The sequence below is a fragment of the Arachis ipaensis genome, chromosome B6, assembly GCF_059453495.1.
Source record: "Arachis ipaensis isolate K30076 ecotype BB chromosome B6, ASM5945349v1, whole genome shotgun sequence".
Lineage (NCBI taxonomy): Eukaryota > Viridiplantae > Streptophyta > Magnoliopsida > Fabales > Fabaceae > Arachis > Arachis ipaensis.
The window spans coordinates 28771247-28786930 of NC_142441.1; the positions used below are offsets into that span (position 1 = coordinate 28771247).

Genomic DNA, 15684 nt, shown 5'->3' on the forward strand with positions numbered 1-15684 from the left:
ATATATAGGTTGGGTTGAAGCTTAGGTTAATTAAAGATTCAATTTATAAGCTCACTTGACCATACATGTATCCTTACCTCTACCTTAGTCCCATTACAACCTTGAAAAGACCTCATGATGTTTGCATTAGTATATTAACTGTTGTTGATTGGTTAGGAGAAGAACAAAAGTTAGAGAGCATGATTAGAGAAGAATAGAGTGATCACCCTATACACTAGAGATGAAAGCGTACATACATTATCAGTGAGGGTTCAATGCTTGAATTTCCATGTTCCCTGCTTTCATGAGCTCTCTTCTTGCACTTTTATCTGTCTTACTGGATAATGATAAAATTAGTGAGATTTGATTTGTAATTGTTTTGAAGAGCCTATTTACTTTTGATCAAGTGGACAAGTATCATATAGTTGCATTCATTCATATATATATATATATATATATATATATATATATATATATATATATATAGGATTGCATTGCATTAGTTTCTACATGTTCATACTTATTTACTGTATCTCCTTCAATTAAGCATGAGGACATGCCAATGTTTAAGTGTGGGGAGGTTGATAAACCACTATTTTATGGTTTATATTGTGTTTAATTGTGTGGTTTTATCATGATCCTCATCCACTTATTCATCAATTTATCATGCATTTAAATATCCTTCCTGGAATTAGTACATGATTGAAAATTGCTTCCTAGAGACTTTTAATTGTGCATTTTAATTCTCCTTTATTCCATTCGATGCTGTGATATGTGTGTTAAGTGTTTCAGGCTTTATAGGGCATGAATGAGTTGGAGATTTGAAAGGAAAGCTAGCAAAAATGGAAGGAACACAAGAAATTGAGATGACCAGCGAGAGGCGACGCGGCCGCATGGACGACGCGACCGCGTGGAAGATAGCAAATTGCAGTGACGCGGCCGCATGGATGACGCAACCGCACGGCATGGAACAGCACGAGTGACGCGGCCGCATGGATGACGCGCCCGCGTGGTAAAGCGAAACGCAAATGATGCGTCCGCATGAGCGACGCGATCGCGTGACATGCGCGATCTGCATAATTTACAGAATCGCTGGGGGCATTGCCGGGCCGTATTTTGACCCAGTTTTCGGCCCAGAACAGCAGACTAGAGCCAGAGAACATGCAGAAACAAAACACAACATTCATTCTACACAGTTTTAGTTTTTTTTAGATCTAGTTTTACTCCTCCTCTAGGTTTTCTCCCTAGACATTCATAGTTTTAGGATTTTAATTTTTACTTGCTCTTTGCATTGGAACACTGAGAAGAGTTATTACCTCATCAAGACTCCGTCATTCTAATTCGTTTTTTTTACTGGGTACTATTCTTCCATGTCCTTTGCTTTGTTTAATTTCATCATTGGGATACTTTTATGCTTATTTAATACAAATATTACTTTTATTTTCTAATTAATCAATTTAAATTATATTTATCATGTCTTCTTTTAATTCCCTTTCATATGTTATGGATTTATTATTTACAATGAGCGAGTAGTTCCCTCACTTGATGGGGAGTTGATTGAAAGGAACTCTTGAGTTAGAAGGATTGAAAGAGAAATTGTAATTGGGTTAACTGTTGGATTGCTCTCTAGTCACCAACACCAATCCCTTTGAACTAAGTGGGTTGCAACTCGTGAATAGACGTAGTATTCCAACTTGTTTGACTTTCCTTTACCTAGTAAAGGATAACTAAACAGAACAACCATTAATTATCAATTAATCTTGAAAGCATTCCAACAATAATAGAGATTCCAACTAATCAATTCCCAATCAAGGCTTTTATTTATATTATTTAATTTCATCAATTTGAATTTCCTGTTTACTCAACTCATTTCCTTGAAAATTTCTGGTTAATAAAATAGCACACTTTTCTGCAACTCATTGGGAGATGACCTGGGATTCATACTCCCAGTAATTTAAATTTTAATTCTCTGTGACACCTTTCTAAATTGATGAGCGGATTTCTGGCAAGTTAAGAACTATACTTGCAACGTGAATATTTTAACAATTTTTAATTTGCCAATTTCTGCACCCCATCAGAGGTCGGACGAGTTAAAGGTTCAACTCACACCAAAGAGGTCGGGCGAGTTGAAGGTCCACCTCACACCGAAGAGGTCGGACGAGTGGAACATCCACCTCACACCAAAGAGGTCGGACAAGTTAAACGTCTACCTCACCCCCTAGGAGACGTGTTCATATGATAAATGGAGGATTCGCAGGAGGTTCGATCTCCAAATCATCTTGCAAAAGACACCTCAAAGAGGTATATTAAGGAAGGGAGAGAGGTTTAAAAAGGACAACGGAATGCGAACAAGCCTTCCGAGATTTCAAAAATTCTTAGGGCAACCACCCATTCTCACCAGACCCTGGGAAAGTAAAGAACTCATATTATACCTCGCAGTAGGAAGTCAGACAATAGCCTCAGCACTAGTCAGAGAAGACGAAAGTGGGCAACAACCCATCTACTTCATCAGCAAAGCTCTACAAGGGGCCGAGCTAAACTATCAAAAGATAGAAAAAGTTCGCCTACGCCCTCGTACTCGCCTCTCAACGACTCCACCCATACTTTCAAGCTCACACTATTAGAGTTCGGACCAACCAGCCCATAAAAGGCATCCTACAGATAACAAACTTAGCTGGAAGAATCCTACAGAGGACAGCTCGGATAATTTGGGGGACCCTGGACAAAACCAGAGAACATCTCAAATAATTTGGGAGACCCTGGACAAAAACAGAAAATAGCTCGGATAAATCGGGGAAAATGAAGTCCGATACATAGAATGCCCGAGCTGATGCATTTTCAAAACCAGCCAGCACCAACAACTCGGACAAAATCGGGGAAAATGAAGTCTGACACATAGAATGCGCAAGCTGATGCATTTTCAAAACTAGCCAACACCAAACCAGGGGGCAATAACAGAAGCCTCATCCAGGCTACATTACAAGACCACAACAAGTCGATCTCGAAGGCGGTATAAGGAATGTACTCAGGGTTAGCCACAGTAATACGTATTAAAACTATAAAATCTAGCCAATCAGACATGCTGTCCGGGATCTTAATAGACATCTCAAAGACATAGGTCGACTATGGGGTTACTACCAAATAACTCGGGCAAATAAGAAAACAACTCGGACAATAACAGCAAAACATCAAGTGACAGACGTGGCAGTAAAAGGAAAACCCCAGGACTCACACGAAAGTCCAGGGGCACCCTTTGGAGGCAACAACAGGGTAAGAACACAGAGAAAAGAAGTCGACAATCTATACCCAAACAGTCCGAACACCTCTCAAACAAAAGGTCAAAACAAAAGCTAGAACTTTTGTACAAAAGGAGTCAGGCAACAACGAAAAGAAACAGGAACAGCAACCAAACCCTAAGCAAAGCACACATTCTTCTCAAAGGCGAACGACAAAAGAAAAGTCACAACAAACGATTAAAGAGGCAAACTTTTTGCAGAAAGAACCAAAGTTCTTCAGAGCAAAAACCTAAATACAAAGTCAAAGCTTTACATCAAAAGCATGCCAACTTCCCTATAGCCCCACCAGAAGAGCTCCCACAAGTCCTCTAGGCATATCAGACAACTCCACACCCCACTACAAAGGAATCACCCTTCCGATTAGCTTACGGAATGGAGGCAATGATCCCAGTGGAAGTCAAAGAAGGATCACCCAGAGTGATCCACTACAGTGAAGAGGCCAACTCCCAACTTCAAAAGGAAGAACTCGACCTACTTCTAGAAACTCGAGAAAGAGCTCGGATCAAGGAAGAGGCGTTAAAACGTCAAATGGCCTTAAGATACAATCGGAAGGTAATCTAGCAACAACGATCTCATCCTAATCCAAAATGACATCAGAATAGGTCGGTCAGGAGAAGAAAAGCTAGCAGCCAACTGGAATGGACCATACCAAGTTGTTCAGAAGAATTAGGAAAGGTTGCTACAAAGTGTCCAACCTCGAGGGGCAAGAGCTACCAAGGTCATGGCATGCCTGCATTCTAAAAAGGGCCCCAGGCCGAGATCCAAAAAGATTGCCCGACCTAGAAAGGTAAGTACTAACATGCACACACTCTTATCTTCATTTTATTGTTTAAAAGATTGCAGATTTCCTAAAAAATTTCCTACCAAGACGCCCGACTATGACAGGTCGGCAAGGTGAACACCAAATTCACCGTCCGATCACGACAAAGTCGGCAAGATGAAAACCAAATTCATCATCCGATTACAAAGCGACAAGTCGGCAAGGTGAAAACCAACTTCACCGCCCGACCACGATGAAAACCAAATTCATCGTTTGATTTCGACAAAGGTCGACAAAGTGAAAACAAAATTCACTGCTATACTAAGACGCATTAATCTGAAACGCAAAATTTCACTGTGGGATCACGACAAGGTCAGCGGGGTGAAAACCAAATTCACCGCCCGATCACGATAAAAGTCGGCAAAGATGAAACCAGAATTCATCGCCCGATTTCGACAAGGTCGGCAAAAAAGTGAAAGCAGAATTCATCGCCCGATTATAAAGCTACAGATCGGCAGAAAGTGAAAATCAAATTCACTGCACGATCACGATAAAGACCAACAAAGATGAAAACCAAATTCATCAAAAGGTCAACCAAATGGGGATCAAACCCAATTTCTACAATTTGGCAAAGATGAAAACAGAATAATACAAGAAGTTATCGAAAGTGATCCGGAGAAAGGACCTGACGAGGTCTTAATGGATTGCTAAATAATAACTTAAAGACTGGCGAACGTTAAGAAGTCGGACCAAGTCAACCTAAGTTATAAGTAAACCCTGGAAAGAGGTCTGGCCAATCCTATAAAAGAGGATTACTTTAACTTAGAAGGGCCCAACATGACGAAGTCGGCCCAAAATATAAAAGTTATAAAAGTAATCCCTGAAAGAGACCTGAACAAAGGTCCAAGAAAGAGGATTACAAAAATAACTTAGAAGGGCCCGATATGATGAAGTCGGCCCAAAACATAAAGTTACAAAAGTAATCCTTGAAAGAGACCTGAGCAAGGTCCAAGAAAGAGGATTACAAAAGTAACTTAGAAAGGCCCGACATGATGAAGTCGGCCCAAAACATAAAGTTACAAAAGTAATCCCTGAAAGAGACCTGAGCAAGGTCCAAAAAAGAGGATTGCTAGAAATAACTTAGAAGGGCCCGACATGATGAAGTCGGCCCAAAACATAAAGGTACAAAAGTAATCCCGAAAAGAGACCTGAGCAAGGTCCAAGAAAGAGGATTATAAAAGTAACTTAGAAAGGCCCGACATAATGAAGTCGGCCCGATAAAAGTTATAAAAAGTAATCCATAAAAGAGATCTGACAAAGGTCCAAATAAAATGGATTACTAAGAAATAACTTAGGAGAGGCTAACATGAAGAAGTCAGCCCGATCCAATTAAAGCTACAGATTGGACCGACGAGAAGAAGTCGGACCAACGAAAGCTACAGCTTGGACCGACAAGAAGAAGTCAGACCAACGAAAGCTACGGATTGGACCAACGAGAAGAAGTCGGACCAATGAAAGCTACAGGTTGTACCGACAAGAAGAAGTCGGACCAACGAAAGCTACAGATTGGACCGACGAGAAGAAGTCGGACCAACGAAAGCTACAGCTTGGACCGACAAGAAGAAGTCAGACCAACGAAAGCTACAACTTGGACCGACAAGAGAAGTCGGACCAATGAAAGCTAAAGAAGGATCGACAAGAGAAATCGGACCAACGAAAAACGTGCACTAAAAGGGACATAGCTTTGCCCAAAAAGCCACGGCTCCATGAAAAGGCTATCGAAATTGTTCAGACCAACTAAAAAGGTTCTACCAAAGAACACTAAAAAGTTGTCGGACAAGTTGACAAAACAAAAAGTGGACAAAACAAAAAGAGGTCAGACAGCAAAATGCCAACACTCTACAAACATCTCACAAAGGCCAAGGAAAGGTCAAAATACCAAAGCCAGAAGTGCTTCGCTGAAAAGTACAAAGTCTTGAAAAAAGACACTACTTAAAAAGCAAAAAGCACGGCCTTAAAGACGGAGCTAAAAAAGTCGTCCAAACAAACTATAAAAAGGTTCTCCATCGGAATACTACCTAAAAAGTTGTTGGATTATGACTAAAAAGCCCGAGCAGTGAAGACAAACTAGTCGGAAGAAAGCTGAAAAGACCTCTCAACAAAAAAGGGCAATACCAGACTCGCACAAGGAGAAACTACTCAAGATAGACCAAAGTCAAGATGCTTGAGCACGACTTCCCCAAAGAGATCAAAGCTCTGAAAGCACGATCTCACGGAAAGGTCCGAACTTAAGCAGGGGCAAAATCGTACAGGTCAACGTCAGCTAAGAAGAGGCGCAAGCACGATCTCAAAAAAGAACAAGCCAAAAGGTTGGGAAAAAACCTAAAGCTCAAATATGCTTAGATAAAAGGGATACAACTCCACTCAAAGAAGGTACAATCTCAAACAGGGCTACGTACGTCATCCGAGACTAAAAAAGGTTCAATATAAAGAACACTAAAAAGTCATTGGACAAGTCACTAAAAGCCCGGATATCAAGCCGCAAGGATAACTTCGCCAAAGCAGAGGGTTGTCAACACAAACTTAAAGCAAGGCATGATCGAGAAGGCAAGGGTAGAAAACCCAAACTACCACTCAAAAGAGGTTGGACTGTGAAGTACCAAACCTCTAGAAAATCTACAAAGATTGCAAAGCAATGAAGAAACAAGCCAGACAGATGCTTGAGCATGACTTCCAAAGAGATCGAAGCTCTGAAAAGCACGATCTCACGGAAAGATCGAACTCAAGCAGGGGCACTGTTCATACCCTGGGTCAAGCTGTCCGACCCGGGATGTTTAACGACAAGCCGACCGACCTCTTCAGATCAGACTATCCGACCTCTTCTCAAAGAGCTCGGCCAATGTCCGACTTCTTCACAAAGAGCTCAGACAAAATGCCACAGAGGCCCAAGTAGGCCCAAACGAAGGAACACAGCCCAATCTAAAGACAGCTAAAGCCCAGAAAAGATAAAGGCAGTTCCTCAGAAGATAAGATGACCTCACTCAAAGATAAGATAAGATAAGATAAGATAACTAACTTATCTTATCTAAAAAGGTCACTACCACACCATTATAAATACACTGGAGCACCCAGGTATAACTCATACTCTGATTCTACTAAAAATCTGCTTAATACCCTTGCTAGCTTAAGCATCGGAGTCCCTTGCAGGTACCCCCCACCTTCCGGTGAACAAGGATCAGCAGTACAGCCAGCCCAACAAGTCAAGCACGACAGCTCCGACCGTTACCCACCAGCCGGACACGTCATCTCTGACCAGCACAGAAGATCTCGTCCGAGATCGACCTACAGTTTCAGGTAACCCTCGGAACAAGTAGCTTTTTGAGCCCAGGGCATTTTGGCCAGTTTTACTGACCTTTTCTTTACTGTTTTAGGGTAGTTTTATACATTTTCTTAGGAAATAAGCAAGTTTTGGGGTAGAATTTTACTTACATCTTGATTCAAGCAAACATGGTGCACTTTACATGATTTCATGAGAATTATGCATGAATTTAGTGACAAATTGGATGATGCATGACTCATGATGTGGATTAGAACTTTGATGCACTTTATTGCTTGATTTCAGGACAAAGGAAGCAAGAAGGAACCACGTTAGCAGCCACGTTAGTCTCACTCACGTGACCACTAACGTGGAATAGGAGCTAGCTTGCAACGTTAATGAGAAAAGTAATCGCCAATAATGTCCTCGAAGCCATCATAGCCCACGTTAAGAGTCACGTTAACTAAGTTAACGTGAACTCTAACGTGGAAGAAGAAAGTGGAGCCAACGTTAGTGACACTCACCTTTGTCACTAACGTTGGACCAAGCTCATATTGGCCACGTTAAGGGCCACGTTAACTTAGTTAACGTGGACTCTAACGTTGGGAAGCAAAAGAATGGCCAACGTTAGTGACACTCACCTTTGTCACTAACGTTGGAATGAGCCACAATGAGCCACTATGAGCCACGTTAACTTAGTTAACGTGGAAGCTAACGTGGAGGAAAGGATGATAAGCCAACGTTAGTGACACCCACCTTTGTCACTAACGTTGGAGATGGCTATCATCACCACGTTAGAAGCCACGTTAACTTAGTTAATGTGGATTCTAACGTGGGAAGTAGGGGCATCTTGGAACGTTAGTGACAAAGGTAAGTGTCACTAATGTTCTTGAAGGATTGGCAAGCCTACGTTAAGAGCCACGTTAATTAAGTTAACATGGACTCTAACATAGGGGGAAGGGAAGACTCTCAACGTTATTGGAAAAGGTGAGTCCCAATAACGTGTGTGAAGGACCTAGAGGCAACGTTAGTGGTCACGTTGGTGCCACTAACATTGAAGTTAACGTGGATCATCCCTGGGTTAGGAACGTTAGTGAAAAAGGTGATTGTCACTAACGTTCTCGAACCCACACTCTCACTTAACGTTAACGCCACTAACGTCCTGAGCTAAATACCCTGCCTACTTCACATTTTCTCTCTGCAAGTAAAGCTAAGCCCACTGAAGAGGATAACTGCTTCAAACTCAAGATCCAAAGGCCCATATCCAAGACTTGAAGAACCAACTAGAAGATCAGAAGAGTAGTATATATAGGGGTAGTTTTGAATTAGAAAGTGGAGCTTTTTGGGGAGTTGGAAATTTGAAAACTACTCTCTGTATAATTTACTCTGCATTTCTAGTTTATTTTTCAGAATGTATCTTCCATCTTTGTTTTCTATTTCCAGAGCTATGAACAATTAAACCCCCTTTCATTGGGTTAGAGAGCTCTGTTGTAATTTGATGGATTAATATTAGTTTTCATTATTCTTCTTCTATCTTTTCTCTTGATTTTACTAGAAAGCTTTCAATCTTCATCCAATTGGATAGTTATCTTGGAAAAGAAGCTATTCATACTTGGATCTCTTCTGAACCTTGGAAGAGGAATGAAGAGATCATGCTAGAAATACTTTCTCATGTTGGACCAAATTGGGGTTGGAAGGATATGGTGACTATAATTCTACCAACACTTGATTTGGGAATGCATGTGGTATAATCAGTGACCATACTTCATCTCTTCTCATGAGTAATTGACCAAGGAATTGGCTATTGATCAAGATTTGAGAGATTGAATTACAAGGAATTGTAATTTGATCACTTAAGATTACCAAGGAGATCAATGAACGCATTGATTGAGGAAGAGATGAAAATGAACTTGATCCGGAGAATGCAACATCTCCTAAGCCCAATGAATTCCCCATTTCTGATCTTACCCATTCTCTTTAATTTCTGCAATTTACTTTTATGAGCATCTTCCCCATTTCCATTTAAGATTCTGCAATTTACTTTCCGTCATTTATTTTCAGCTCTTTACTTTTAGCATTTACATTTTCTGCTATTTACTTTCCCTCCATTTAATTTCCTGCAACTCTCAAACCAAATTCTGCTTCGCTCAACTAGAACATTCCTCTAATTAAAATTGCTTGACCAATCAATCCCTGTGGGATTCGACCTCACTCTATTGTGAATTTTTACTTGACGACAATTCGGTATACTTGCCGAAGGAAAATTGTTGAGAGACAAATTTCCGTGCATCAAGTTTATGGCGCCATTGCCGGGAATTGATTTTGTATCAACAATGATTAAATTGGAGGATAACTAGAATGAGCATTTTTCTTTTGTTTGATTTAAGCTCATTTGAGTAATTTACTTTCTGTTCTATTATTTTCTTCCCCTTCCCCTACCCATTCTCTTAGTTGTTTACAATTCAGTCCACTAACCCACTAACTGTTTGATATATTGCATCACTCACACTAACAGTATTTCTGTAGAAATTACTTTCTGCATCTATTTCCTTGCTTGTGCCTTGTTGGTTGTATGACAGGGAGAAGAAGCGGGGCTTCAACTTCTTTTTATTCTGAACCTGAGAGGACCTTCCTTAGATTAAGGAGGGAAGCAAGAGGAAAGAAAGTAGTTGGTGCTGAGGAAAAGGAGGAGTACTTTGAACCAGATATGGATGAGAATATGGAGAACCATCATGAAGAAGAGGCTCACAACCATGGCCGAGAAGGTCCAACATATCAGGCTGGGCAAGAGAGAAGGGTTCTGGGTTCGTACATCAATCCAAACCCAAGAAATTGCGGGAGTAGCATCCAAAGGCCAACTATACATGCCAACAACTTTGAACTAAAGCCACAGCTCATCACCCTTGTTCAGAACAATTGTTCATCCTGATACCTATAGATTACTTCTGTTCTCTTTCTCACTCAAGGACAAGGCATCTAAATGGCTAGAATCTTTCCCAAAGGAGAGTTTAGCAACCTGGGAAGATGTGGTGAACAAATTCTTGGCAAGATTCTATCCTCCTCAACGGATCAATAGGCTGAGAGCTGAGGTGCAAACCTTCAGGCAGCAAGATGGTGAGACTCTATATGAAGCATGGGAGAGGTTTAAGGACCTGACAAGAAGGTGTCCACCAGATATGTTCAATGAATGGATGCAGCTACACATTTTCTATGAAGGCCTTTCTTATGAATCAAAGAAGGCAGTAGACCATTCATCCGGGGGATCTCTGAACAAGAAGAAGACCATTGAAGAAGCCATAGATGTCATTGAGACTGTAGCTGAGAATGACTACTTCTATGCTTCTGAAAGAGGCAACACTAGAAGAGCGATGGAGCTAAACAATGTGGATGCACTGCTGGCCCAAAACAAGCTTATTACCAAGGAGCTGGCTGACCTCACCAAGAAGATGGAGAGGAACCAAGTAGCAGCAATCACCACCTCATCAGCAACCCAAGAGGGAGTGAATGCAGAGGCAGAGGATGAGCAAGAACAAGCCAACTACATTGGAAACTCACCCAGGCAGACCCGTGATCCATACTCCAAGACCTACAACCCTGGTTGGAGGAATCACCTAAACTTTGGGTGGGGAAATCAACAAGATCAAAGCCAAGATCAGAGACGTCACAACCCCAACAACCATGCAGCTCACCAACAGTCCACACAGAGATCATATCAACACCACCCTAATAACACCTCTCCATATCCATACCAAAACCAAAATAACCCAACTCACCCATCCACTCTCAACTCACCATCATCTGAAGATAGACTCTCCAAAATTGAGACTATACTTGAGGGCATATGCAAAGAGATTCAAGATAATAAGGTATTCAAGGAGGAGGTGCGAGCCAATATCAAGAATCAGGGAGACACCATCAAGAGGCTGGAATTTCAAGTGGGATACCTCTCCGAGCAAATTCCCAAACCTACTGATAGCTTCCCAAGTGACACAGAAAAAAATCTGAGAGGTGAAGCAAAGAAAGTCAGATGGGAAGATTGCAATATGGTTACTATAAGTAATAAGGAGACTGAGGAAGAGCTGAACAACCCATTAGAACAACCTGAAGATACTTCGGCAGGAAAGCAGGGGGAGAATCATCAAGAAACCACAATTACACAGAAGGAGCTGACACAGAAGGAGCTGCTGAGACTCTATGCACCCTTTCCCCCAATTACTAAATGGCTGTGTAGAGAAGAGACTATACTCAAGGTTTCTTGACATGTTTGCATCTCTCCATGTAAACATACCATTCATCAAGGCCCTCCAACAAATGCCCTCATACATTAAGTATATGAAGGAGTTGCTGACCATGAAAAGCTCACTCAAGGGAGAACAAACAATAGTGATGAATAAGGAGTGCAGTGCTCTCATTCAACCAGAGCTGCCTACAAAGAGGAAGGACCCAGGGAGTTTCTACATCCCCTGTGCCATAGGAGAAACAATGTTTGATAAAGGACTCTGCGATTTGGGAGCAAGCATCAACTTAATGCCTTTATCCCTTGTGAAGAAGCTGCAGATCAATCAGATAATACCCACAGATGTAGTTATCAGGCTGGCTGACAAAACTCAAAAACAAGCAGTAGGAGTGGTTGAAAATATGCTGGTGAAGGTTGGAAAATACTTCCTGCCCACAGACTTTGTCATCTTGGACATGGAAGAGAGTCATCTCCACCCAATCATATTGGGAAGACCATTCCTAGCTACATCCAGAGCACTTATAGATGTGGAGCGAGGGGAGCTAATTTTGAGGATTCATGATGAACAACTCACTTTCAATGTTTTCAAACCCTCACAAGAAACAGATCAAGAGAACAAAGAACCAAGCAAAGATCACAGTGAGATACTGAAGGAAGAAACAAGTACTGAAGCACAACCAGTACATCTGGGAATCCCCTTAGTTGAGGAACGAGGCAATCAGTAGCTGTCACAGCTCAAAAAAAATCAGAAGGAACCTAAACCACCAGAGCTATATGAGACCAGCAACAAAACCTACTTTGAAGAGGAGGTCATAAAGAGCAAGGCAACATTAAAAGGAACAAAGAAGAAGGTACCAAGGAGGTGGAGGAACAAGAAGATCCCTACAGAGGACTTCTCCCCAGGGGATAAAGTAATCTCAGCTTACTTCCCAACCATTCCCCCCGATCTCCCCACCACCCCATCTCAGCTACCTAAAGTTTTTACCATCAACAGAGTTCTCTCTTTGGAACATGTGGAGATCCTTGATGAAGCCAATGGAGATAGATTTACTGCAAGGGGGGAGGACTTGAAGCACTACCAACCACCCTGATAAAGGCAGAACGTCAAGCTAGTGACGCTAAAGAAGCGCTTCATGGGAGGCAACCCATGTTTTACATGCTTTTAAAAATAGTTAATAATTCAAGGTTCATGAAATTCAAATCAACTTGATATGCACTTGAATGAATCATTGTGTGCAACATATAGTGAGGAACAAGTTTGGTGTTCAAGGCACACTAAGAGAACATGAATGTAACCCACATCATGTCACTCTTAGGGGCCTTGAACAAATCTTTTACACCACATGGCACCAAACTAAGTTTGGTGTTGCCAATGTTGCATACATGGATGTTGAGTTAGTCAGTTGGTTTGCACTCATGAGTAGCACTTAGTTAGTTAAAAACAAAAACAAAAAAAAATATATTTAACCTTTTAATTTTGCCACCAATTTCTAAAAGTATGTTTTTAATCACATTTCTTTCATTTTGTAGAAGCATTGATGGGGAAATTGAAGGGTTCGGATAACACAAAAGGAAGATACCACACACGTGTCTTCAAGGGGGTTGCATTGGGAATGGTTGCCATGCAACATTGGAAGAAGAACAAACTTAGAAACTGAACCAACCCCATCATAAAGTTGGTGATCCTTGTGCTCATTCCATGCAAAACCCCAACCGTCCATCAAACAATTACCCCATCAATCCACACCTTTCATTCCCTCATCACTTCCCTATATAAGTGAGTCCTAGTCCGTACTTCCCCTTCACATTCCAATTCCCATTTCTCACACTTCACACCTTCGGCATCCAAATCTCTTCATCACACCTTGTCCTAACCAACCGAATTCCTCATCTATCCGTACCTTCCACCGTCTTCACACATCAACTCAAACTCATGGCATCATCAAGCTCCAAGAGGCAAAAGAGGAAGGAACCAGTGGAGAGCATTCCTTTCGATGAGAAGATATTCAAAACTGCATTCCATGAACTCGAATTTGAACGGATAAAGCTCAAGAAGATACTGCCTGAGTTAACATTCCAAATTGACGAGGATGAGTGCCCACAGATTCGAGAGAAGACTGAACAAAGGGGTTGGCAAAGGCTTACGAACCCGGAGGGGAAGATAAATGTAAACCTCATCAAAGAGTTCTATGCAAATATGGTTAGAAAAGACAAAACCAAGGCTCCCACCTTCAAAAGTTACATAAGAGGGAGAGAGGTGGACTTCAGCCCCAATGCTATAACAAGAACTCTTCAGTTGAAATCACCACATTTTGATGAGCTTGGTTATCAAGCAAGAGTAAGCAAGAGCCCTGACGATGATGAACTCGAACAAATTGTGAATGACAAATGTGTTATAGGAGCTGACTAGGAAAGGTATGCGGATAAGAGACCCAGGTTCATCAAGAGAGGAGACCTCAGCCCTGAAGCCAAGGGATGGTTTGAACTCGTGAGGAGATCTATCCTCCCAGCAGCGAACAATTCTGAGGTCAACGTCACTCGAGCTACTATGGTACATTCCTTAGTACAAGGTGGAGATATCAATGTGCATGAACTTATAGCTGAGGGGATTCAAGAGTCAGCTGAGAAGATTGATTTGGGTGCCAGGCTTTGGTACCCCAGCACTATCCTCAGACTGTGCACGAAGGCCAAGGTTGTCTTCGAGGATAGCAACCCAGATTGGTTAAATCCTGGGAGGCTAATTACGTTTCAGCGTCTAACTCATGTGACACCAGCCCAACAACAAAGAAGACCTCACATAGGAAAGCCAAAACCAAAAGGAGGAGCTCACCAAGAAGAGTCTCATCAGAAAGAACACCAACAAAGAGAATATTATGACCCAACCAACATAAACCTGAATCACATTCATGGAGCCATTGAGGAACTAGCAAGGAGTTATATGGAGGGACAAGAACAACAACTGCACATTCAAGCTCAAAGGATGGATCGTCAAGAAGAGCTCCTTTCTTATTGGATGAATCAACAAGGGGAGTGGCAGAAACAGCAAATGGAACATTATTCCCAGCTCACTCAAGCCATCAATCAAGTGTCTGGAAGGCAAGAGCGTCAAGATAAGCGCCTTCAAAAACTCAACCAATGCCAGTTAGCTCAGACGAAGGCATTCAATGAGTTCAGTGTACTTAATGAAGGACGGCAACTACATAAGGAGGAGTTCAACATAAACACTCAAGCTAAGTTAAACTATATGTCTAGTCATATGCATAATCTACACTCTGCAATCCCTAGGTATGAATAAAAGGTGGTGGAGTTCCCTCTTTGATCCATATTTTTCAAGCTTTAAATAAGGAAAATCATGTATGAAATAGAACATGTTCCATGGTAGTTAGGATTTTGAATTATGCCTTTAAGTTTTTCATTGCTTAGGTCTATGCTTGCTAGTCTTCATGTCACTGCATTCGTACCTTGCTTATTTTTATGCTTGTCCCCTTTTTAATCAAATAAAAAGAGAATGTGTGTTATCAAAGACCAGAGTGGAGTTCAAGTTGTGGAGTAAGTTCCTAATTTTGTGGTGTGGTAATAGATTAGCTAAGTTGGTTCACCAATCAGGTGGGAAGGCAACTATCTGTCCTGAATCATATGCTTGAAACACACCCTATAAGACTAGCTGAATAACAAGATCCCAATAAAAAAAAGAGGGAAAGAAAAATGAAAGTTAAAAAATAAAAGAAAAAGAGTAAGAAATAAGGCTAGGCACCAAGGGTTTGAATCTTAAGGGATATGTCTGTGGTGCTCTTGTGTAAGGGATTTACTTGGATGAATAAGCTCTTAGGGGTGCCTTATCACTTGGTAACTTGGGTTAACTAACCCGGGATTATCAGCTGAAAGTCCACTATCAAGAGTAACCCTTGCTACAGAACACTTAGTAACCCAAAGAGGTGCTGGACACCAAGGTCTCAAGAAAAGAAAATAACAAACCATGTGCCTGTGGTGTGTATGTATGGGGGAAAGAGACTTGAGGGAGTAAGTCCTTAGGGGTGTCTTAACACCTAGCACCTTGAACCAACTGGTTCGGGAGTGCTGGCTGAAAGCTTATCTT

At 41.5% G+C, this 15684-nt stretch overlaps 1 non-coding gene across 1 annotated transcript; it reads right to left on the bottom strand.

Annotated features, from left to right (window-relative positions):
* Positions 1 to 10425: 10425 nt before the first annotated feature.
* LOC148554990 (small nucleolar RNA R71) lies at positions 10426 to 10532 on the bottom strand. Its single transcript, XR_015888212.1, has one exon. It is a non-coding gene; the product is annotated as a small nucleolar RNA R71 (small nucleolar RNA).
* Positions 10533 to 15684: the final 5152 nt, after the last annotated feature.